Raw genomic sequence first — 25,446 nt, forward strand, 5'->3', positions numbered from 1 at the left:
CCAGAAGCGACAGAAGGTACTACTCATACGCGACTCAACTGCGCATGCGCAAGAGCCCACCCGCAAATGCCCAAACGAATCTAATTAAACAGTTGTCACGCCACGCTCATCGGAGGTAATTTGTTGTTATGAAGCATCGCATAGTATTCCTAAAGCGTTTGACACACTTTGCTGGAGGCAGACGCTTGTATGAGCACTGTGTTTTGTTGTGTACACGGCGCATTTCCTTTGCAACTTACGTTTTATTTTCTTTTTTTTTCCCTCTCGTTCATGTTTTGCTGCTGCAGTATTATTCTGCAATAGCGGAATACAGTAATATCCTTTGCTAGAGTATTGGTTCTTACGAATCAAAATCACAAAAAATTAACTGGAATTTAAAACAATGAAAAATTCACGGAATTCTAAACAATTCCTGGGTTTTTCCCGGATCTCCCGGTTGTCCCGCGTCGTACACACCATTTTAACCTTCGTTTTTTCAACTTGCATGTAAAAAGAACACACAGTATGTAAAGTGTAATTAAGAAAATGGTAAAATGTAATTAAGAAAATGTTATTTCCCTTAATGCATTTTTTGTATAAACCTTGCAAATTTTCTTTTTCATCTTGCATGTAAAAAGAATACAAAATATGTAATGTGTAATTAAGAAAATGTTATTTCCGTTAATGAATTTTTTTGTACAAACCTCGTAATTTATTTCATCTTGTATGTAAAAAAAAAGACAAAATATGTAAAGTGTAATTAATAAAATATTATTTCCCTGAATTGTTTAAAATATAAATCATGCTCTCTCTCTCTCTCTTTCTCTCTCTCTTTTTTTATGACAATTCCTAGATCATGTATATGATAAAATGGATGATAATAAATTGAATTGATTAAATCATTTTGCAAACTCAGAATTTAATACAGTAGGCCTAGTTCATTTTTCCATGGACAGGACCATTTTTTTTACTATGGAGAATTTCAACCGTGATAGCAAGCAGTCACAGCACAGGTTATTTAGTTTCATGTCCCATGGATCATTTTGTACAATAAATACTATTGATGTGGAATAAATAATTTTACATTACAGGTTTAATTGTAAAATGAAGTGACAAAAATGCAGCAGTTTCCACAAAAGCTGTTCACTTAAACATAATGATGAACAGACATTTGAAATAGTTTTGCTAAATCACTTCTGGTGTGGTAGATATTACCACATACAGAACGGAAAAAATATCGCTGCACCAAGAAGAAGTTGTTCGACATGAACCAAAGTTGGTAGGCATGTTTCTACATCTGAACGATGATGTCTATACATATTTTGCACGAGTCGCATACAAGTGACACTAGTAGCGCCACTATGAAGATGAAAATCAGGTTTGCTTTAAATACACACGCTGTAAAGGTCATTTTACCTCTGAGATTGGACATGGTGAGCTGATGTTAATCAGGAATGCTTTTAAGCGATAAAGATGCCATTATCAGCACCTCGCTGAGTTTGAGCAATGTCGTGTAACATGGCTGTGAGAAGCTGGATGTTCCTTCTATGATAGTGCAGAAAGACTTGTCAGGAATGTAGCCACTGTACATGACTGCTGGCAGTGATGGTCACGAAAATGCACGGTCTCAAGAAGACCGAGTTCTGAGTTCTGATTAGATTAGATTAGATTAGATTAATACTTGTTCCATAGATCATGAATACGACACTTCGTAATGATGTGGAACGTGTCACGTTAATAAAAGATGTCTGTACAAGAAATTACATTACACAAAATATTGTATGACACTAATGATTAAGTTTTTTTTTTACTTAGTTTATATCTAAAAATTCAGCCAATGAGTAGAAGGAGTTGTCATCTAGAAATTCTTTTAATTTATTTTTAAATGTTAGTTGGCTATCTGTCAGGCTTTTGATGCTGTTTGGTAGGTGCCCAAAGACTTTTGTGTCAGCATAATTTACCCCTTTCTGTGCCAAAGTCAGATTTAACCCTGCATAGTGAAGATCATCCTTTCTCCTGGTGTTATAGGTATGCACACTGCTATTACTTTTGAATTGGGTTGGATTATTATCAACAAATTTCATAAGGGAATATATATACTGTGAGGTTACTGTGAGGATCCCTAGATCCTTAAATAGATGTCTGCAGGATGACCGTGGGTGGGCTCCAGCAATTATTCTGATTACACGTTTTTGTGCAATGAATACTTTTCTACTCAACGATGAATTACCCCAGAATATGATGCCATACGAAAGCAGTGAATGAAAGTAGGCATAGTAAGCTAATTTACTGAGATTCTTATCACCAAAATTTGCAATAACCCTAATAGCATACGTAGCTGAACTCAGACGTTTCAGCAGACCATCAATGTGTTGCTTCCAGTTTAACCTCTCATCAATGGACACACCTAAAAATTTTGAAAATTCTACCTTAGCTACAGACTTCTGTTCAAATTCTATATTTATTACTGGAGTTGTGCCATTTACTGTACGGAACTGTATATACTGTGTTTTATCAAAATTTAAAGAGAGTCCGTTTGCTGAGAACCACTTAATAATTTTGTGAAAAACATCATTTACAATTACATCACTTAGTTCTTGGTTTTTGGATGTTATTACTATACTTGTATCATCAGCAAAAAGAACTAACTTTGCATCTTCATCAATGTGGAATGGTAAGTCATTAATGTATATCAAGAACAGTAAAGGACCTAAGACCGAACCCTGTGGGACCCCGTGCTTGATAGCACCCCAGTTTGAGGAATCAGCTGTTGTTTTAACATTACACTAACCACTTATTTCAACTTTCTGAACAGCCATGTGGCAGTATCAAGAGGGAAGACCACCATGTTCGATGTGTTCTGAGACGCATCTGCAGCAGCAATTGCAGTAGCAGTTGCCACACAATGACACTGTTACAAATTGGTTACTTCAAGGGCAGCTCCAAACCGGAGGTCCTATAGCACGCGATGACCTCAAATCGCAGTCATTTGCGACTTCAGTCGTCTCGAGCGAGAGCTCACTGGAGGGCAGGGCGAAGTTCTCTTGTGTTTTCTGTTGAAAGCTGGGTCTACTTCGGCACCAGTGATGGCTGAATCTATCAAAATCGCGCCCAGTGAGGTTCGCGCCCAAACACAAATGTATGAGATTCACGCCCAATACCTGCCCCCTTTGTGTCGGGCTTACCCGCGCACCGGGCCGTCCTAATCACCCTAAACTACCTGCTCCTCGGACACAGGGACCTGCCACCCTCCCAGTACTAGGCCCAAGCCGCCGACTGTCTGATACACAAACAGAGCCTTTGTGCCGCTCTGGCTGTCGAAGAGTTCACATCGTGCGATTCGTGTATTTTTGACACAGTAGTTCAGATATGGAATTTTCAACCACTAATCACGGTAAGCCATGTTTCCACTACAAATGTTGTTCTTACATAGTGAAGAGAACTAAAGAAGATGGAACAGTAAAGTGACGCTGTTCAAGACAGAGAGCAAACCACCGCCGAAGAATGTTCAAAACGAAGGATTCGACAGTGATTTTTTCATTCGAGCATCAATGTGGACCTCCGGATGTCCCTCGGTTGGAAGTAAGGAAGACCTTGAACCACGCAAAGAAGAGGGCAAGAGACGAAGAGACGTCTATTTCAAAAATATATTCAGAGGAGCTGGGTTGCCTGCATAATCGAGGCTATGATTTTGTCACTGAAATGCCAGAGCAGCAGGCAAAATCACAGGGAAATGAGAAAGATCCACCGACAAGAGAAGAAATTGACCTAAAGGCAGATTTACTAGCTATGAACTATGGCAGCAGTTTTCTGTTAAGCGACGACAAACTAGGAGAGAGGATAATAGTTTTTAGCTGAAGGGCAGGAAGAGAGGCTCTAAAGGAGTAAACAAGACTTTTTTGTGGATGGTGAGTTCAAGGGTTGCAGCAAACAGTTTTCTCAAATATACACCATTCACACCGACTTTGGGAGTACAAATAATGAGACAAACGTCTATCCAGTTGCCTTTGCACTACTGCCAAACAAAAGAAAAGAGACGTACGTCCATCTTTTCCTAAATTTGATGGAAAAAAATCTAGAATGGAAATCTGCAAACGTCACCGTAGACTTCGAATCAGCTGCGATTTCAGCAAATACAGTTGTATTTCCGACAGCTGAAGTGCATGGATGTTATTTCCATATGAAAAAGTGTCTCTGGAGAAAAGTTCAAGAGCTAGAACTTACTCTTGAATACAAAGAAAACGAAGAAGTGAGACAACATGTTCGCATGTGAGTTGGGCTGGCGCAGCTACGGCCTGAAGATGTATGTGATGGTTGGCTGAAGATACATTCACATGCACCGGATATCCGCAAACTTTATGATTTTTTTTACTACTTCGTAGATAGGTGGTTGGAAAATGAAGAAACCCCTATCAACCTTTGGAGTTTCTACAAACAGCGCCACTGACCAACCAACGCTGTAGAAGGTTGGCACTACATAATTAATAACATGCTTGCTAAACCAAATTCGAAAATTAATGACGTTATTAGGTGAAACTTCCTGGCACATTAAAATTGTGTGCTGGACCAAGACTCGAACTCGGGACCTTTGCCTTTTGTGGGCAAATGCTCTACCAACTGAGCTACCCAAGCACGACTCACGCCCTGTCCTCACAGCTTTACTAACGCCAGTACTGGCGGAATCTGCCAGGAAGTTTCATATCAGTGCACACTCCGTTGCAGAGTGATAATCTCATTCTGGAAACATCCCCCAGGCTGTGGGTAAGCCATGTCTCCACAATATCCTTTCTTTCAGGAGTGCTAGTTCCTCAAGGTTCGCAGGAGAGCTTCTGTAAAATTTGGAAAGTAGGAGACGAGGTACTGGCGGAAGTACAGCAGTGAGGACATGGCCTGAGTCATGCTTGGGTAGCTCAGTTGGTAGAGCATTTGCTCGCAAAAGGCAAAGGTCCCGAGTTCGAGCCTCAGACCGGCACACAGTTTTAACCTACCAGGAAGTTTCATATCAGTGCACACTCCGCTGCAGAGTGAAAATCTCATTCTGGACGTTATTAGATGTTTGAAAAGAGAAGCAGAAAATTCAGCGTTCGCTTGATGAGGGCAGAACTGAGTATGGAAGGTAAACAGAAAAAGTCTACATGAAACATGATGAAAGACTGGGAAAAGTAGCAAAAAAATAAGAAGAGGATGGTGAGATCAAGGATTGCTTGAAAGCCATATCCTACCAACAGAAACTTGACTGAATTTATCAGAAGATAAATAGTGTTCAAATGTAAATAGCAACTTATATAAAAAATAATAAAAATTAAAAAATATATTGACAATGCTTATAAGCTGATTTTAAACATGCCTAAAAAACTTTTGCTCTTTAGCCAGTCCAAAGCCTGGATAAATTGTGGCCCGCATCTTGTGGTCGTGCTGTAGCGTTCTCACTTCCCACACCCGGGTTCGATTCCCGGCGGGGTCAGGGATATTCTCTGCCTCGTGATGGCTGGGTGTTGTGTGATGTCCTTAGGTTAGTTAGGTTTAAGAAGTTCTAAGTTTTAGGGGACTGATGACCATCGATGTTAAGTCCCATAGTGCTCAGAGCCATTTGAACCTTTTTTTTGATAAATTGTGATGGAAATCAGATTATTTTTAAAATACAGTATATGTGTTTTACAATACACCAAAACAAAAGCGAACACTTTTCAGAGTCAACCCTTTACAATTATACTCCTCATTCAAGAGTCACCACCCCAATTCCTCACTAATTTTTATATATTAAGAACTAAAATTAAGTGACATTACTAATCGCCAAGTATAGTCACTTGATATTTCTGAGTATTCAAGAAGTGTAGTTGTTATAATGAAAATGATACTGATAATGACTGCTGAATGGTACTGCATGTGAAGCAAAAGATCCCGGGTTCGATTCCCGGCGGGGTCAGGGATTTTCTCTGCCTCATGATGGCTGGGTGTTGTGTGATGTCCTTAGCTTAGTTAGGTTTAAGTAGTTCTAAGTTCGAGGGGACTGATGACCATAGATGTTAAGTCCCATAGTACTCAGAGCCATTTTTTTGAAGCAAAAGAATGTAATCTCTTGTATTTACTGCAGTTTGAAGTGGTGTGTGGTAGAAACTTAATTCTCTCTCTCTCTCTCTCTCTCTCTCTCTCTCTCTCTGTTTGATGGTTGAAAACTCCAGCTCGGAAACATCCAGGTAGTGTCCCTCAACTCTATTGTCTGCCGGGCAAGGGGATTAGCGGACCCCTCCTCGACCCTTTCTGGGAGCGAATCTCACTGGGCGCGTTTTTCAGTACACCGAGATGGCCATGTGTTGGTTAGGAGGAGGCCAGTGTAGGGCCTGAACAAACCTGTTTGCATGCTAGACACACCGGACCTACACCTGGAGTAATAGATTGGGGTGTGATTTCGCATGACAGCAGGAGAACTCTCGTGGTTATCCCATGCACCCTGACTACAAATTCTTACTCAGTCTGGTGATTCGACTTGTTGTGCTGCCATTTGTGAACACCATTCCAGTGGGTGTTTTAAAACAGGATAACTCTTTCCCACATACCGCTATTGAAGCCCAACATGCTCTACAGAGTGTCAACATGTTGCCTTGGCTTGCTTGATCAACAGATCTGTCTCCAATCAAGCACATATGGGACGTCATCAGACAACAATTAACCGTTATCCACAAACGGCATTAACTGTCCCTGTACTGAACGACCAAATGCAACACGCATAGAACTCAATCCCACAATCTGACATCCGGCACCTGTGCGACACAATTCGTGCACATTTGCGTTCTTGAATTCAACATTCTGGCAGTTAAGCGGTTATAATGTTCCAGCACTTCACATTTGCTATGGCTTATCTCGCGTTTCCATTAACCTGTGATCTTGCAATGTTAATCACCTACATATATTACCTAGACAGATGTATTCCCGAAATTTCATTACGTTAAATTATTATGTTTTGGTGTTACGATTTTTTCCGCCATTGTATTTTCATTTACGAAAATCATAGCTGACTTAGTACCTACCTAACATAAAGTAGTGTAAAGAGGAAATACATTTCAGCTTAGAAACATAAGCCTGTCTTCTAGCAAAGTATGACAGCCTGCCTTAAGAGCCGCTGTTGTCAGGTTTTACATGAAAATATCTGTTTCCAGTTGCCTTGTCTTTCAATTTAGCACATTACTGAGAAACATTTTTGAAAAATCTCAATATCAACATGAACAGGCATACTCGTGATTTCAGCTATTTAAAAAAGTATGTCCTTCTGATAAGACAATACTGCTCCAGTACCTCAAGTGACACCAGAGTTAACCAAATTATAAAGGGCAGTCCAAAAGTTTGCTGCGTCACATATGCAACCTAGCATGACTCTGATATTGGCATATAAGCACCGACATGTAGGCAAGGGATGAGTGTTGCATTTGTGTCTTTTCGATGTGTGTGGAAAATGCGGACGTTATTACCGACCAGCAAACTGTTGTCCTCACTAGAGAACTAGAAGTAAAATAAAACGGAAAATACATACAGTACACCCAGTAAAAAAATATCGAAGAGAGACACCTACCGAAAACCATAGCAATTTTGTGATACTCTTCCTTAAAAAGAAATAAATTATGCAAGCACATACTTGTGGAAATATAATTTTACTAAATAGGCGGTACAAAGTTGTACAGTACCTACTTGCAGCGCAACTTTGTGACAGTTGCATTTCTACTTTTCCAGCTCATGTATTTAGAGCCTGTTTGAAAGTTGTAATTGTGGAGGTCTTCTTTAGGATAAATAATTGCATACAAACCAACTTAAGACAGTGTGTTGAGAAAGAGTCTCATAAACAAATTAATGATAACACTGCGATGCAACCGAAGAGAAGCAGCAGTCTAAGTAAAACAGAGTAACAAACGTCAAAACTTAGTCATTTCAGCAACATCAAAAATATTCCGTTTGTCTCTTTGCTTGGGGCATTTATTTTATAAACAATTTCCTCATATCTTTTACCAGATTTCATCTTTTGTTGTCAGCCATTTCCAGTTTTTCCCTACTGATTCCATAATACCAACAACTACACCATCATTCCTGATTTTTGTTATTATATCTGGATAATGTCTTTCTCCATATAGCACCACTACATAACTCCCCACTATCTTGTCTTATTCCTTGAAATCCCGAGTTTCCTCCGTGATATTAGCTTCAGAGCCCGAATATTCAAACAAACTGTAATCTGATTCAGCATGCACTGCACCGTCTTCATCACTTTCACTAGAGCTGCTAGTGATGTGACGAACTGCCTTCTTTTTTCAACTTCATACTTGTCTCAACTGTGGCTGGATTCAGCCCATTGAAGATTGTGTAGTAGCACACCCTGCTGATGAGCTTCGCATATCTAAGACGGAAATGCTCTTTCCAGGGCTGACATTGACTTGTTTCCTTCTTAATATCTCCTTTCTCCCTGTCAAGTTTCTCTTTTTTTAGCTAGGTGCTCTATGAAGCTGTCACTTTCTTTTCGTTATAACAGTTCCTTATCGTCTTGATTAAAGTGACTGTATAACCTAGTTGAGACCTCATCTCTGCATTTTGGATTAATTCTGCATTTCTTAAATCCACCGCTTAGATTTTGGCCATTATTTTCGTCAGCTTTCTCTAAAAGTTTATTTACCAAAACTGGACACTCCTGTTTAGGTATTGTTGCAAGAATCATACCAACTGAAAACTATTTCCAATCCCCCTAACCGGTTGAAGACTAATTCCATTCAGTCAAGATTACTTTCCAGTGTCTCTTGAGGGGTCGGAAGAACACCACATCCAGTGCCAGCAACAAGTGTGTAGCATTTGGTGTCAACGCAATGAAATGGATGTTGCATGCAATGACGAAGAAATTCAGTGTTCTGGTGGGAGCTCAAATTGTTGCCAATCAATACTGTTGTTCCTTCTTGCCTTCTCAGTACAGGAAGCAACAGGTTCATGAAAAAATCTTCAGGTATGCTGTAGTCAAATCATCATGATAAAGTGCTGTTGTACCTAGCACCCAAAGGGCCACGTTCAGTCCACGTGTTCCACAAATGATTCTATTTGTAGTTAATGTAAAGAAGAGCAAGCTCACTATCGGCATTCCTATACAACATATTGAAAGTACAGGTCTTGGCGGCATTCCTTATTTTCTTGGGATATTTTGCGCCCTTCTTTATAATGTTTGTAATGGTTCCAGGATCATCCACAAGATCAGTCTCGTCGTAGTTCCAGGTATTGGAACTTGGAATACCTTCAGGTTCGGGGTAGAGAAGATCAAAATTTCTATTTACTACATTTTCATCAACAGCTTCCCTAGCAGTCGATACCAGTACATTCTGAACAAATCTCCGAGTTTGGGTACTATGGCGAGTCATAAAATCGTTTCGCCATTAGGTTCCAGGAAAATTCTTTCTAAAAATTTCGACTTTTCTTCAACCGCAGTCAAGATACGGCTTCACTATTCATCTCATGTCAATCCAATGACAGGAAAATCATAACTGAACATCATTAAACATTTTTAGAAAATATGGTATTCTGTTTAGTTTTATTTTCATTCAAAGTTCATTTATGTGGATGCTATATCTGAAAAAAAAATGAAGTTACAACACAATCCAACAACTAAAATTGCAACCGTAACAGGAAATATGCCCATATGTACAAACTTACTTCTCATTTGCATTCTGAACAGATAACTTAGATGATTTAATCTCATTAAGTGCTTCCTGCAAAGTTTCTGTTGTATAATTGCGATGTCTGCATGAGCCGACATTTCTCCTTGACTTTGGAGCTATTTTATGATATAAATCTGGGAAGAAAGCCAGAAATATTGCTAAATCCAAAATAACTGTGATCTGTGGTATTACAGGACAACTATGTGACAGTGCCATTGTGTCACAATGTTGTACTCTATTCTTTCACATTTTCAGTATATCCATAAAAAATGTAAGGAAATAATGCACTATATTTACCATTTTTAACACATATGGTCCCAACATATAATAATTTCAAAGAAGTTTGTGCAGACTCTTTGCCTTTACATATGTCTGCTTGTGTCTGTATATGTGCTGATGAATATGTATGTATGTGTGTGTATGTGTGTGTGTGTGTGTGTGTGTGTGTGTGTGTGTGTGCGAGTGTATACCTGTCACTTTTTCCCCTACGGTAAGTCTTTCCACTCCCGGGATTGGAATGACTCCTTACCCTCTCCCTTAAAACCCACATCCTTTCGTCTTTCCCTATCCTTCCCTCTTTCCTGATGAAGCAACCGTGGGTTGCGAAAGCTTGAAAGTTGTATGTGTGTTTGTGTGTTTTTTATTGTGTCTATCTACCAGCGCTTTTCGTTTGGTAAGTCACAGCATCTTTTTTTATATTCCAAACTTGTAAAAATAACACAAGTGCACCTTTCAGTATTGGCCCTTTAAAGTGTTGCAAAGTGCAGTGCATAGATCAACAACTACTTCTGAAATTGTGGGCTGCACTATTCTGTGGCTAAAAGCCAGACTTAAAAATTTCCCCAGCCGCCAGGAAATGTAATGTTAGAAGTAGCCTGCAACGTAACAGGACATTTACCGGTATTTTATTCATGATCTAGGCTGGTATGATCACAAAAGAGTAATAGGAGGTAGATTTCAGACTAACTAACAGATCAAAACGAAAATCTCTGTTCCGACACTGACAATGTTGAGTGTTTATGGAAAAAGTTCAAGCCAATCGTAAAATGCGTTTCAGACACGTACGTACCTAGTAAAATTGTGAGGGACGGGAAAAACCCACCGTGATTCAACAACAAAGTTAGGAAACTACTGCGTAACCAAAGAGAGCTCCACTGCAAATTTAAACGCAGCGAAAACCTCTCAGACAAACAGAAGCTAAACGCCGTCAAAAGTCAGCGTAAGGAGGACTATGCGTGAAGCGTTCAGTGAATTCGAAAGTAAAATTCTATGTACCGACTTGACAGAAAATCCTAGGAAGTTCTGGACTTACGTTAAATCAGTAAGTGGATCGAAACAGCATATCCAGACACTCTGGGATGATAATGGCATTCAAACAGTGGATGACACGTGTAAAGCTGAAATACTAAACACCTTTATCCAAAGCTGTTTCACAGAGGAATATCGCACTGCAGTTCCTTCTCTAAATCCTCGCATTAACGAAAAAATGGCTGACATTGAAATAAGTGTCCAAGGAATAGAAAAGCAACTAAAATCTCTCAACAAAGGAAAGTCCACTGGACCTGACAGGATACCAATTCGATTTTACACAGAGTACGGGAAAGAACTTGCCCCCTTCTAACAGCCGTGTACCGCAAGTCTGTAGAAGAACGGAAGGTTCCAAATGATTGGAAAAGAGCACAGGTAGCTTTAGTTTTCAAGAAGGGTCGTCGAGCAGATGCGCAAAACTATAGGCCTATATCTCTGACATCGATCTGTTGTAGAATTTTAGAACATGTTTTTTGCTCGCGTATCATATCATTTCTGGAAACCCAAAATCTACTCTGTACGAATCAACATGGATTCCGGAAACAGCGATCGTGTGAGACCCAACTTGCTTTATTTGTTCATGAGACCCAGAAAATATTAGATACAGGCTCCCAGGTAGATGCTATTTTCCTTGATTTCCGGAAGGCTATCGATACAGTTCCACACTGTCACCTGATAAACAAAGTAAGAGCCTACGGATTATCAGACCAGCTGCATGGCTGAATTAAGAGTTTTTAGCAAACAGAACACAGCATGTTGTTCTCAATGGAGACACGTCTACAGACGTTAAAGTAACCTCTTGCGCGCCACAGGGGAGTGTTATGGGACCATTGCTTTTCACGATATATATATATAAACGACCTAGTAGACAGTGCCGGAAGTTACATGCGGCTTTTCGCGGATGATGCTGTAGTATACAGAGAAGTTGCAGCATTAGAAAACTGCAGGGAAATGCAGGAAGATCTGCTGTGGATAGGCACTTGGTGCAGGGAGTGGCAACTGACCTTTAACATAGACAAATGTAATGTATTGCGAATACATAGAAAACAGGATCCTTTATTGTATGATTATATGATAGCGGAACAAACACTGTACGCCACCGAGGGTATAGATGATAGTGCAACTGCAGGGACTATCTCATGCATGCCTCCCATGAGACTCACATTCTCACCTTGTATGTCCACACACTACATTCGTAATGTCCCACCCCAACACACTCATTACTCATGGAAGACATTCTTCCAAGTTCTGTAAGAGTTTGGGGAATATGTGAGCATCTGCACAGAAGATGAAGGTCTTCAGTGTCTTACAATACATTAAACATTTTTCAGAGCCATCTTCTAGTGTAAAACGATAAGATTCCTCAAACTGTCAATTGAAGTGTGAAGACATTGTCAGTGTTACACTATGCTGACTCACCATTGTTGCTATTAGATGGCATTGCTTTCATAACTAACCCTCCCCTGCTTCACAGTTGGTGCTTCTCCATTGTTGGAAACAGGAACATATGTGTCAGTAGCCTAGAGGGATTTAGTGGGTAGGAGGCAGTGGAACCCACCATGATATGATCTATGTGGGGTAGGGGACAATGATATACAACCACTGGGGTCAGTAGTGGTGGATTTTTCGGTTGGGACAACCAAGTTTAAGCAGTGGTGTCTTATGCAAACAAGGGATACAGCTTGATTGTAGGCTTAGATTTTCTACATCAACATCATGCCATAATTGACCTTCGACAGTGTATAGTAGAACTGAGTGGGAAAACATTTTGACTGGGGGGACCTGTTGTCAATATTAATCTGCCACAAGGAGTGTCTTAGTATACAAAATGTTCCAGTTGAACTGCGAGCAATAGCATTAAGGCTTGATTCACATGATTGTGTGTCAGAAGGCACTAGAAAATCACTATAGGTGAATGTGGAACCAAACTTACTGGTAGGTGTGATGGGGTGAAACAGAGTATTGTATGCATACAGGAAAGGAAAAATGGTACCCGTTTATGTGGATAATTGTGGTGCCGAGAATATAAAGTTGTTGAACAGAACGTTGTTAGCTGCACTAGGGATTCTGGATGAGGAAGATTGTCACACAGGTGTTGTGAGCTATAAGAGGGCAGAGGACTCCACTAGGAAAGTCCAGGAATATATTTTTTTTTTCTTTTTTCTGAGAGGGCCATTGCCTGCCAAGCCAGTAAAGTAACACAGGAGTCCAACAGGAAAAGAGAATATAAAGTTGTTGAACAGAACGTTGTTAGCTGCACTAGGGATTCTGGATGAGGAAGATTGTCACACAGGTGTTGTGAGCTATAAGAGGGCAGAGGACTAACTAGGAAATTCCAGGAATATATTTTTTTTTTCTTTTTTCTGAGAGGGCCATTGCCTGCCAAGCCAGTAAGGTAGCACAGGAGTCCAACAGGAAAAGAAGCACCAGCATACTGAAGACCATTCAGGACGCCAAGATCATTACAACTGGTTTTCGAAGAGTTCACAGGTCAACAGTTAGCTGATGAAACAATAGAAGAAATTAATAGTGCATGGGGGGGAGGGGGGGGGGGTAGGAATTGTAATCATACCTGAGAAGTCTATGGACAGTTTGGAGAACTATCAGTTTTGTTGCAATTTTCACTAATTGAATAGCAACACTACAACATAGGCATACCCTATTCCAAATGTCACGGAGACCATAGATAACATAGGCAAAAGCAACTATTCCTTGATGTTGGACTTAAAGAGCGAACACTGTCAGTTAGTAGTGGCTCCTGATGATAGACTAAAGGCAGCTTTTTCAGAAGATGGGGGACAGTACCAATACAGGAGGATGCCTTTTGGGTTGAAAAATGTGCCGGCAGCCTTCCAATTGTTCCTGGACGGAGTACTGAGAGAATTTAGGTAACGTAGATGTTTAGTTTTTTTCAGTAACTTTAAAACTTTCCCATGATTGAGAAATGTGGGCTCTGTCGTAGGTTTGTGAGTAGCGGGTTATGATGTGGGATTTGTTCAAAGTATTTTCATTGGGATGGGGGTGGGGGAATGCAGTGGAGAAGCCAGAATCTGTAGTAGAAATAAGTTGATAGAGGAGCAGGAGTATAAGATCTGTCCCCTTCAGGTGCCATTACAATACGCAAAGGTGGAACTAGATAGGTTGAGGAGGCTGAAGGGTGCAGGGGAATGGGAAGGCAGCTAGGAGAAGGAGGTATTCAGACAGTTGTACTTTGCGTATATGCAATAGAGTTGACCAACTGTCGGAGATGAGTGGACAGGAGGCTCTTGTAGCTGTAGGTGTAGGAAACATGCAGCAGTCCTCAGTAGTTAGGAGGCCTAAGTCAGTTGCGAAGGTCCACAGCTTGTGGTCTTGCAGTCGCATTCTCGCTTCCCGAACATGGGGTCCCAGTTTCGATTCCGGCAGGGTCAAAGATTTTCACCTGCCTCGAGATGACTGGGTGTTTGTGTTGTCCTCATCATTTCATCTTCATTCATGAAAGTCTGGGAATTTGTATGGGCGCTGATAACTGTGCCGTTGAGTGCCCCAAAAAACCAATCATCATTGTCAGCATCACCATAATCATCATCATCAGTGGCAAAGTCTAACAGAAAGAAGAAGGTTCTGCTGGTAGTTAGTTCACACGGTAGAGGTGTGGGCCAGCAGTTGCAGGAAGTGTTGGGGAGTAAGTTCCAGATCACCAGCATTGTGAAGCCTAGTGCATGGTTGGTTCAGGTGACTGACAGCATGGGAGAGTTATGTAGGAATTTTACTAAGGAGCATCAGGTAGTGATAATGGGCGGAGCAGAGAATACTCTTGATAGGGACGAGGAATATGATGTGGGTGGTCACCTGGTAAAGTTAGCTACTCAAACTGGTGGCACTAATGTGCATTTAATGCAACTGTTTCAGTGTCATGATCGGCATCATTTTAATGGGGCTTTTAGGTGCGTTAACATAGGGCCGGAGTGGGCACTGATGGCAGAGGGCATGGGGCACATTGCAGTGGTGCCAATTGAGTCTATCAGTAGATCCTGTTTCATTAGGCATGACCTGCACCTCAAAAGCTATGGGAAGGGGAGGCTGGCAAAGCTTGGTGGACTCGCTCGTGGAAAAATTGCTGAAGTAGTTAGTGTTAGAGCTGCACCTGTTTTAGGCTGAAGTCAGTTGATAGGTATAGCTGCTTCAAGGAAGTCCCTCCAACTAAGGAATCACCTTCATAGGATGTCATGTTTCCAAGTAGAGAAGGAATTAGCATATTTCATCAAAATATAAGAGGTATTAGAGATAAAGTTAGTGAACTGCTTATAGATGTTAACTCTGAAATTACTGGTATATCAGAGCACCACTTAAATAATTTGACAGTTCAGAGGCTTCCTTTACCAGGATACAGATTACTTGGCTATCTTTCAAGAACTTCCTTGTGGGGTGGCCATGTATGTAAGAACAATAATCCATTTGAGTCAACAGATGTATCATAGCACTGCATTGAACATATATTTGAATGTTGTACAGAGCAGTTAAATTTAATGAAACTAAACTTCTAATTTTTGTTGTTTATAGGTCTCCTAACTCTGACTTCAGAGCATTTCTGCTCAAGCTAGAGAGGGTTCTTGATTGACTTTATAGGAAATACCAGAAAGTGATTATATGTGGTGACTTCAGTATTAATTTTGCATAGGATTGTGCAAGGTAAAAGGATGTTGGTAGATCTCCTAAATTCATATGATCTGATGCAGACTGTGTTTATTCCAGCTACGGTGCAGGGGAACAGTAGCACAGCCACACACAATATTTTTATTCATTCTTCATTATTAGATGAGCATTCTGTTAGTAACAGGGTGAATGGCCTTTCAGACCATGACGCACAAATTTAGCACTGAAAGGCTTTTGTACTCAAACAAATGCCACATGTAATTACAAAGTACGTAGGAAAGTTAATCCAACGGCAATAGAGAGTTTTTTAAAACTCATGAAGGAACAAGGGTGGCACGATGTTTAATGTGCCGATAACATAAATGACAAATATAATGCTTTCCTTAACAAATTTCTCATGCTCTTTGAGAGTTACTTTCCATTAGAATGTCATAAATGGAGCACTAGCAGTAAAAGGCAGCCCAGGTGGCAGACTAGTGGGATAAGGATATCATGTAGAACAAAGCAGGAATTATATCAAAATGTTAGATGTAGTCACAATCAAGCAAGAGTTGCCCATTACAGACAGTATTGTAAGGTGCTTAAAAATGTTATTAGGAAGCCAAAGAGTATGTGGTGCGCAAATAAAATTGCTAATAGCTAAATCAGATATATGTACAGTATTTAACATTAATTTTATGAGCACTGCTGATGAATTAAATAAAAATTTAGTTCCTACTAGGAATTGTATAACTCTCTTGACAAATGCCTTTCCGAGATAGATGTCTAAAATACTCCTCTGTGATACAGACCAGGGGAAGATTGAGTCAATAATTAAATCACTGAAGAGTAATCCCATGGATATGATGGAGTGCCTAGCAGAGTGTTAAATTACTGTTCTGCACATGTTAGCCCTTACTTAGCCATATTTGTAATTTTTCCTTTAGGAATGTTCAGTTTCCTGAATGATTAAAGTACTCAGTAGTAAAGCCGCTTTATAAAAAGGGAGAAAGCGATAATGTAGACAATTTTAGACCTATTTCTTATACCATCAGTGTTTGCTAAAGTTACTGAAAAATGCTGCGTATATAAGGATAATTGATCATTTTATATCACATAATTTGCTATCAAATGTACAGTCCAGCTTTAGAAGTCATTTAACAACTGAAAATGCTATATTCTCTTTTCTCTGTGAGGTACTGGATGGGTTAAACAAGGCATATTTTTTTGATTTAACTAAGGAGTTTGATTGTGTTGATCACAAAATATTGCTACAGAAGTTGGAGCAACACAGAATCTAGGGAATAGCTCACAATTATTTCACCTCTTACTTCAACAACAGACAGCAAAAGGTTGGTTATTCACAGTGTTGAGAATAGCTGTGATGTGGGGTCTGACTGGGGTATGGACAAATAGGGGGTGCCCCAGGAATCAGTGTTTAGAACACTCATGTTCCTTATTTATACAAGTGACATTCCCTCCAGTATTATGGGTGGCTGTAAAATATTTCTGTTTGCTGATGACACTAGGTTGGTAGTGAAGGATGTTGTGTGCAACATTGACTTAGTTTCAAACAATGCAGTTCATGACGTAAGTTCATAGCTTGTAGAAAATAAACTAACACTAAATCACAGTAAGACTCAGTTTTTATGGTTTCTAACACACAATTCAACAAAACCCGATGTTTTAATTTTACAGAATGGGCATATGATTAGTAACACTGAACAGTTCAAATTTATAGGTGTTCAGATAGATAGTAAACTGTCATGGAAAGCCCATGTTCAGGATCTTGTTCAAAGACTTAACGCTGCCATTTTTACTATTTGAGCGGTATCTGAAGTAAGTGATTGTTCAACATGAAAATTAGTCTACTTTGCTTATTTTCATTCGCTTATGTTGTATGGTATTTTATTCTGAGATAACTCTTCCCATTCTAAAAGGATATTTTTGGCTCAGAAACGGTGATTCAGGCAATAACTGGTGTAGGTTCATGAACTTCTTGTCAACTCCTGTTCAATAGTCTGGGTATTATGACATTGACCTCTCAAAAGAATATATATTTTTTTCGCAGAAATCCAACCCGCATTTGGATCGGACTTCCTTAACTCTTGTGGAGGAAGGTGTGCAGTATACTGCTCCCACAATAATTCAAACATCTTAGCAGTAATCCACATACTTTCATATCGAAACTGAAGAGTTTTGTCATGGTCACTCCTTTTATTCTGTTGAGGAGTTCCTTGAAAAATTAAGCTGATTCTTATGTTACATTGTTGATTGCGTTTACTTAAGGTTATGGCTTGACTTTTTTAGGGTTCATAAACATTTTATTTTTGTCTATTATTACTTTTATGTTGTAATTTCATGTACTGGCACATTCCACGAACTTGGAGATTTGCTCCTCAATTTCATCCTACGGAACTTGACGTGTAAATAAAAACTGAAACCACACCAGTGCTTAGTATATCTTGATGACGTAATCATCCATTCAAAGGCAATGCAGGAACGTGGGCAACATCTAAAAGAAGTATTCAGCAGATTACAGGCAGCACGTCTCACACTCAGTGCTAAAAAATGTCACTTTGTGCTGGAGGAAGTTAACTATTTGGGCCATTTCATAAGAAAGGATGGTGTAATGACTGATTCAAGGTTGGTGCAAGAAGTGCAAGATTTTCCAATATCACAAACTACTAGGGAGTTACAATCTTTCCTCAGTCTCATGAATTATTATAAGGGTTTCATGAAGGGATCTGCGGATATTGCAAGACCGATTACACAATTGTTGAAGAAAGGGGTTAAGTTTTTGTGGTCAAAGGAATGTGAGAGAGCATTTGACGAGTTAAAGTAGGTGCTGATATCCAGTCCAGTTTCCAGACTTTCAGAAAGAATTTACATTGTCATGTGATGAATCAAACTACCCCCTTGGCTGCATTTTGGGCCAGGAGATCGATGATCAAGAATATCCTGTTTCCTTTGCATCAATAGAATTGAATGCCGCAGGAAGAAATTATTCTACAATGGCAAGTGAGATGCTTACAAGGGAACCTTCCCATCACACCCCCCTCAGATTTAGTTATAAGTTGGCACAGTGGATAGGCCTTGAAAAACTGAACTCAGATCAATCGAGAAAACAGGAAGAAGTTTTGTGGAACTATGAAAAAAATAAGCAAAATATACATACTGAGTAGTCCATGTGCATCATATGCAACATCTAGGGTTATGTAAGTTCAGGAGCACCGTGGCCTGAGGTTAGTGTGAGCAGGTGCAGAACGAGAGGTCCTTGGTTCAAGTCTTCCCTCGAGTGAAAAGTTTAATTTTTTTATTTTCAGTTTATGTGACAAACACTTATGTTTTCATCACTTTTTTGGGAGTGATTATCACATCCACAAGAAAACCTGAATTGGGCAAGGTAGAATAATCTTTTTACCCCTTTGCCAAGTGTACAAGTTAGGTGGGCCGACAACATATTCCTGTCATGTGACGCATATGCCGTCACAAGTGTCATATAGAATATATCAGATGTGTTTACCTGTGAAGGAATCGGTTGACCTATGACCTTGCGATAAAATGTTTTCGGTTTCCATTGGAGGGGCACGTCCTTTCGTCTACTAATAGCACGGTTTTGCATTGCGGTCGCAAAACACAGACACTAAACTTATTACAGAGAGCAGAGACATCAATGAACGAATGGACAGATCACAACTTTGCGAAAATAAACTTTTCACTTGAGGGAAGACTTGAACCCAGGACATCTAGTTGCGCAGCTGCTCACGCTAACCATGGGACCACGCCGCTCCTGAACTCACACTGTCCTCGATGTTGCATATCTTGTGCATGGACTACTCAGTTTGTATATTTTGCTTATTTTTTTCATAGTTCCACACAACTTCTTCCTGTTTTCTTGATTGATATGTGTTCAGTTTTTCAAGGCCTATCTACTGTGCCAACTTATAACTAAATCTGAGGGGGGTGTGATGGGGAGGTTCCCTTGTTAGTCTGGCATATGGAATAACTTAATTTCAATGTTACTTGTGTGGGAGGAAGTTTATGATGATGATAAGCCATGAAGCTTTCAAATGGTTACCAGGCTTGAAGGACCTGTCTAGTAGATAAATGAGATGGGTATTGAAACTCAGTAGATTTGAGCATGAAGTAATCCACAAGCCAGGAGGGAAACACTGATATGCAGACAGGCTAAGCAGAAAGATAGCTGTATTAAAAGCACTGGGTCATTATCTTGTAGAATGATGAGCAGCATAGAACACCAATGAAGACTGTAGGCTGTATAAGAAACAACAGCAATTTGGTATGCATGATGGATTATTGTGCAGAGAGACAAAACTAGAACCACAAGTGGTGGTGCCAGTCAAGTTAAAACTGGAAGCTTTACATGAGACGAATGATCTTATATTGCCAGGAGATGGTGGATGCAGAGCAATGAACAGAAGGATGGCGCAAAGAAGCCTTGGTGGAAAGGATGATGTGTGGCTCGATACATCAAGAATTGTGCGGATTGTGCATAGAGGGCCAAATTGAGTCAGAAGTATGTATTGTTACAAAGATTGCCATAAGCAACCGAATCTTTTAGTTCCATTAAAGTGGACATGCTAGGACCATTCAACCGAACACCAGTGAGTAATCATTTTGTGCTGACCATAACAGATTATTTTTCTTGTTACGTTGAGATAGTGCCAATGCTGGACCAACAGGCAATCACTGTTGCACAGGTGTTAATTAATAGGTGGATATTAAAATTCTGAGTACCACAGATGATGATAACTTACCAAGGGACAAACTTGGCGTCAGATCTGATGAAAAAATTGTCTCAGTTTCTAAGAGTGAAGAAGATGGGGGCTAGCCCATTACATCCACAAACTAATGGAAGAACAGAGAGAGTTAATGAAACAATTGGGAAAATTATTAATTACTAAATGGATTTGAATCATTCAAACTGGGATGCATAACTCAAAAGTACATATTAGCACTGGGTTATCACCTTTCGACATAGTATATGGCACAAAAATGTTGTCACCTATCGACATGACTGACCGGAAGAATGGCAGAAAGGGATAATCAATCTGCAATTTTGCAATAGAATTGAAGGAAGTGTGGAATAGGGAACAAAGAACAAATACAAAGGCTTTGGAGAAACAGGAAGAGGCAGTGAGATGTGTGGGGATGTTACTGCAGTATAATGTGGGTCAATGGGTGATGTCGAGTCCATATACACTGAAAGGAAAGACAAAGAAGTTCTTAACACAGTACCAAAGACTGTGCTAAGTAGTCAAGCCTATGTCACTGATAAATGTGAAGCTGCAGTTGCCAACAAGGATATCAATTGTGCATGTGGAATGTCTGCGACCATTCAGGTGTGCGCCAAAGGCGTTCCATGAGAAGCACTAGTAAAAGTAAGGAAGGACATTAAGAAGAAAAAGTGAAACTGTGAGCAGTGGGAGAAGTCCAGTTACATCAGACTTGTTATACATGAGGGTCAAGAGAGTTGTTATGTGCATCGATTTTGTGCAGTTTATTTGTATGTTTAGCGTAGTACGTAATGTTGATACGGATAGAAGTAGACCTATATATTTATTTGTGGTAGTCTTATCAGTAGAACAATAAGATGATCACTTTTTAGAGACAGCAGCCTTCTTAGGGGAGGAGAGGTGATATGAATCCCTGATCGGTTGTCAGGCGAAGGAGGAGAAGAATGCTAGTTTTGGCAGTACTGTACCTCTTCGCCCGGCGCGGAGTAATGGGACTGCAAGTGGATTACCTGAAAGGTGGAGTGTAGTTTTCCAGACAGCCAGATGTGGTATTTTCTAGCCATAAATGGTCTTTAAGTTTAGTATTTAACGTGTGGGAGCTAGGAAATGAAATCAGGAGACTGCAAGAAATAATTTCAGGGGTGCAAGAATTGGCAGTTAGTAATGGATACACTCCAGGAATGTCAGAATGGGGTAGTCACCATATGCCCAACTCACAAGGTCATAGAGAATAAGGACACATGCATCCTGTAACTATTTAAGGGAAAAATCTTTACCCAAAGGAAGTGACTGAACCAAAACATTATTTTTGGAGAGCAGGGCTTCGCCGGATCTGTTCAGTGTACAATGACACAGTGATCATTGCTAGTTGTTGTGAGCAATGGAAACTCATGGGAGCAAAATGTTTGGAGTTGCGGGACAGCGGACTACTAATTAACAGGACTAACTGTGGTACAGTAGGACCTACATTTCATTTACCAGCAACTATGATTGGAGTTACTCTGTTTAGTGTGCCACAGCCACAGCTGTACCACTAGAGATCTTATCAAAACAGAATGTTACCTTTCTGAATGATACTTGCGTGCCAGGCCTGGACCACTCCTTAAGCCCAAGAAGGGCAGGTAACTGCAGAACAAATGCCACAGCATGTAGAGCCATATTGGAATAAGTACCAATGACTTAGTGTCACAATTGCTAGCATGATGCTGATTCTGATTGCTCCACCTAGGTTTTTTTTATATCTGAGGTGATGTAGTGTTAGGAAACCTGATGTTGGGGTACACAAGTTCCAGTAGATTGGATTCACAGGACAAAACATGACAGATAGATCAACTTACTTAATATAGTACTTATATAATAGCAAGGAACAGAGAAGTTGGGATAACTGTATAGATAAAGAGTATAGTTGTAATCAAAGTAGAGTAATGGGTCAGAGTAAGATTTGAGGGACCAGGTCTTATCCATTGAGGGAGACATTGTAGTGGCACTACCCAGTATTTTAGGAAAAAGTATCAAAAATCTTTGTAAGTGACTAAAAGTAGCATTGAGGCCACCATGGAGTATTTTGGTAACAGCGCTGGCCGTCAGCCATGCTAAGTGAATATGTAGGGATCAATAACAGGTGTGCAAGTTAATTGCAAGGCGAGGATAGTTGAGCACAGCAAGGAGTGACACAGTAAATGGGTCATTACCATGGGACTTGAATTTGCTTGTTATGGGTGACATGACTGGACACCAGATTTGAGAGAAACAAATGGGCAGTAAAGTATAAATGAGCCTGAATTTGAGGACAGGATGGCATTAGATTCAGATACTTGGTCATCGCTGAGTAGCCTCACCACAACACCAGAGACATGCTGGACTGCGACGCAACTGGGCAGTGCCAGCAGCAACTTATAGTTCGAGACCAGGCTGCATCTGCTGTCACACTGGGTCCTTCACAGAACTTGGTGGCACAGCCCTGTCAGCCTGATATCCATGCCAGCTGCCACCGACATGAGGCCCAGGGAGGGACTCAGTATCACAATGCCAGTCTATGTCCACTGCCTGTCTGAGGAGCGCAGCTCGGGACCCTCGCACAGCTGCCTCCGCCACCGTGGAACAAAGAGCAGCAGGCCAACACCTGGCATATCATTGTGATGGGAACCACCACTGTCGCAACTGGCCATGGCCTTGCCTTCACCACCAGGCCACAGTCCTGACGCAGCATCACTGGGCGCCATCCTAGTAGCCGACACCAGCTGTACAGTCCACAGCTCACAAGGAGAGGTGTTCCTGCCTCATGTAGAATTGAAGATATAATAAAGTTACATTGTCCACAGTGTTTCCACTCGTTTCCCACCAGCTATAGCATTACCACACATGCACCACAGACGTGCCACTACAGAGTTGTCCACAGACCTCTTACCTTACTGTCACTCTCAACCAACTGTGTGTTTTCCCACTGGCACATCACTTTATGGCTGAGCACTGACAAAGATGGTGCAGTGAATATGAATTCAAGAGGGCAGTTGGTCAAATCCCTGTCTGGTCATTCAGATTAAGTTTTGTTGTGATTTCCCTAAATACTTTGAAAGGACACTCCCAGTTTCCTTCCATGTCCTTCCCCAATCTGAACTTGTGTTCCATTTCTAATGACCTCATTATCAATAGGACATTAAACCATAATTGTTTTCTTAATAGTGAGGTAACTGCATGCAAGGAGCTGCCAGTCTGCAATGTGCAGGCTCCACATGGACCTCCTCTCCCACTTTGTCAGCTGTTTCAGTGCCATGTATCCCACATGACCAGGAACCCTTCAGAGTGCCATTTTCTCCCATTGATATTTTAACTAGAAACTGATGTTCTACATTTTATGGACAGTTTAGTCTGCTGACTAAAAGTGCTGGATGGTCTATACAACTAGGGAATTGGAGCAGGTGAGAAATTTTGTGTCTTATTCACATCTCAGCTGTTTTGTTGTCTTCACAATATCATGATGTTCGGTGTCCAAAGTAGTGCAATCATTCAGGAGACAAATTCTGGAGACACACTCGGGAGAAATGATTGCAAAGCCTACACTTTCTACTGCTTAAATGTATGAAATAATATACCCTAAAAACCATTCTTCTGATTTAAAATCTTAACTAAATGTTATCTGAATTATAAGATTTGAAGCAAATGACTTTCTGTACTCCATTAAATTTAAAAATATCCAGGGTCTTTCAAATAAGAGGACCCACTTTTCTTGAATCCTCAATAGCATTGCGGCATTTGGGTGTCATGCATACAAGTGTTCCATATGTAGCTGGGCAACTCATGAGCATAGAAGTGACTATTCTATGGAGTGATATTTGTGTATGTGTTGCATCATGAGGAGCTGCCATCAGATGAATAATCGTGGTTACCACATCACAGTGCAAAGACTTGGAATAGGGCTTGTTCTCTAAGCTCCAGTAGCCAAACTAATGCCCTCATGACGGACTGCATCTAATTTATATAGATATGATGCTTGTGCAGATTCATAAATCATACAGCCATAATCGATGCAGGAACAAATAAAGCTTCTATAAAATTGCAGCAAGCATATTCTATCTGCTCTCTAAGTTTAAAACACTCTCCAATATAGCTTTAAGAGTTTCAAATGTGGCAGCCAACTAAGCCTCTTGTCACATATAAGGCCCTGGAGCATCACCAAATTCATAAAATTTGTAAGTCATGTATGTTAACAATAAAGTCACTGGATGAATAAGTTACTGGACTGGTACAGTACTACAGGGTATGAATGACTAAAATTGATGCACACAGTTTTAGAGGTGGAAAACTTAAAGCTAGTATTCTCCGCTCGTTTCTCATATCCTTTTCCCCATCTTTTGAAGTTGATGACATATGGTTAAAAGACTGGAGGGTAAGTAAAAAATTAGAAAAAATATCCATATACAGTGAACATTTGACAGGACATTTTAGAATGGACAAAATATTGTTTAAAGAAAAATGACAAGGCTAACACTTAAAATACTTCCCATAGGGGGACATTATTTTCCTGAATAAAATAATTTGAGAAGCTGTCTCTCACTCTGTATTTCAAATATCAGTCACTAAAAAAGGATCACAATAAAATGCGGAGATGCAAGTGGAAAAAAATATTGTATCTCAAAGTAGTGTCGTATGCCTATTCAAGATCAAAAAACATCTGTACGAGGTGTCACAAACAAAAGACTTTCATATTGCCACTTACATTTGGATTGGATTATTAAGTGTAAAATATTACTTGCTGAAGCCACACTAGAATCATCTCAGGAGATTACTTTTTTTTCCCAAAATCCACACAATGTGATTGGTGACCATTCATTAAACAGTATTTTCTCTAAAGCTGGTAAGTGCAAGATGGTGGTAACTACTTCAAGATGTGTGATCCTTTCCTGGTTTTGGGAGAGAGATCAAGATAGATTCTGTCCAAGAACTGTCATAATCAGATCTTATTCAAACATTCCAGAAGGATTTCTTTGGCTTGGGAATTCAGTAGGACCTCACAGAAAGTTCTGTCAAGGTCAGGAGGTGTGTTTTTTTTTTCCTACAGACAAGGCAGTTTCTAAATCCCACATTGATAACAGATAGCTGTATGT

This window comes from Schistocerca gregaria, chromosome X, assembly GCF_023897955.1.
Source record: "Schistocerca gregaria isolate iqSchGreg1 chromosome X, iqSchGreg1.2, whole genome shotgun sequence".
In the NCBI taxonomy this organism is placed as follows: domain Eukaryota; kingdom Metazoa; phylum Arthropoda; class Insecta; order Orthoptera; family Acrididae; genus Schistocerca; species Schistocerca gregaria.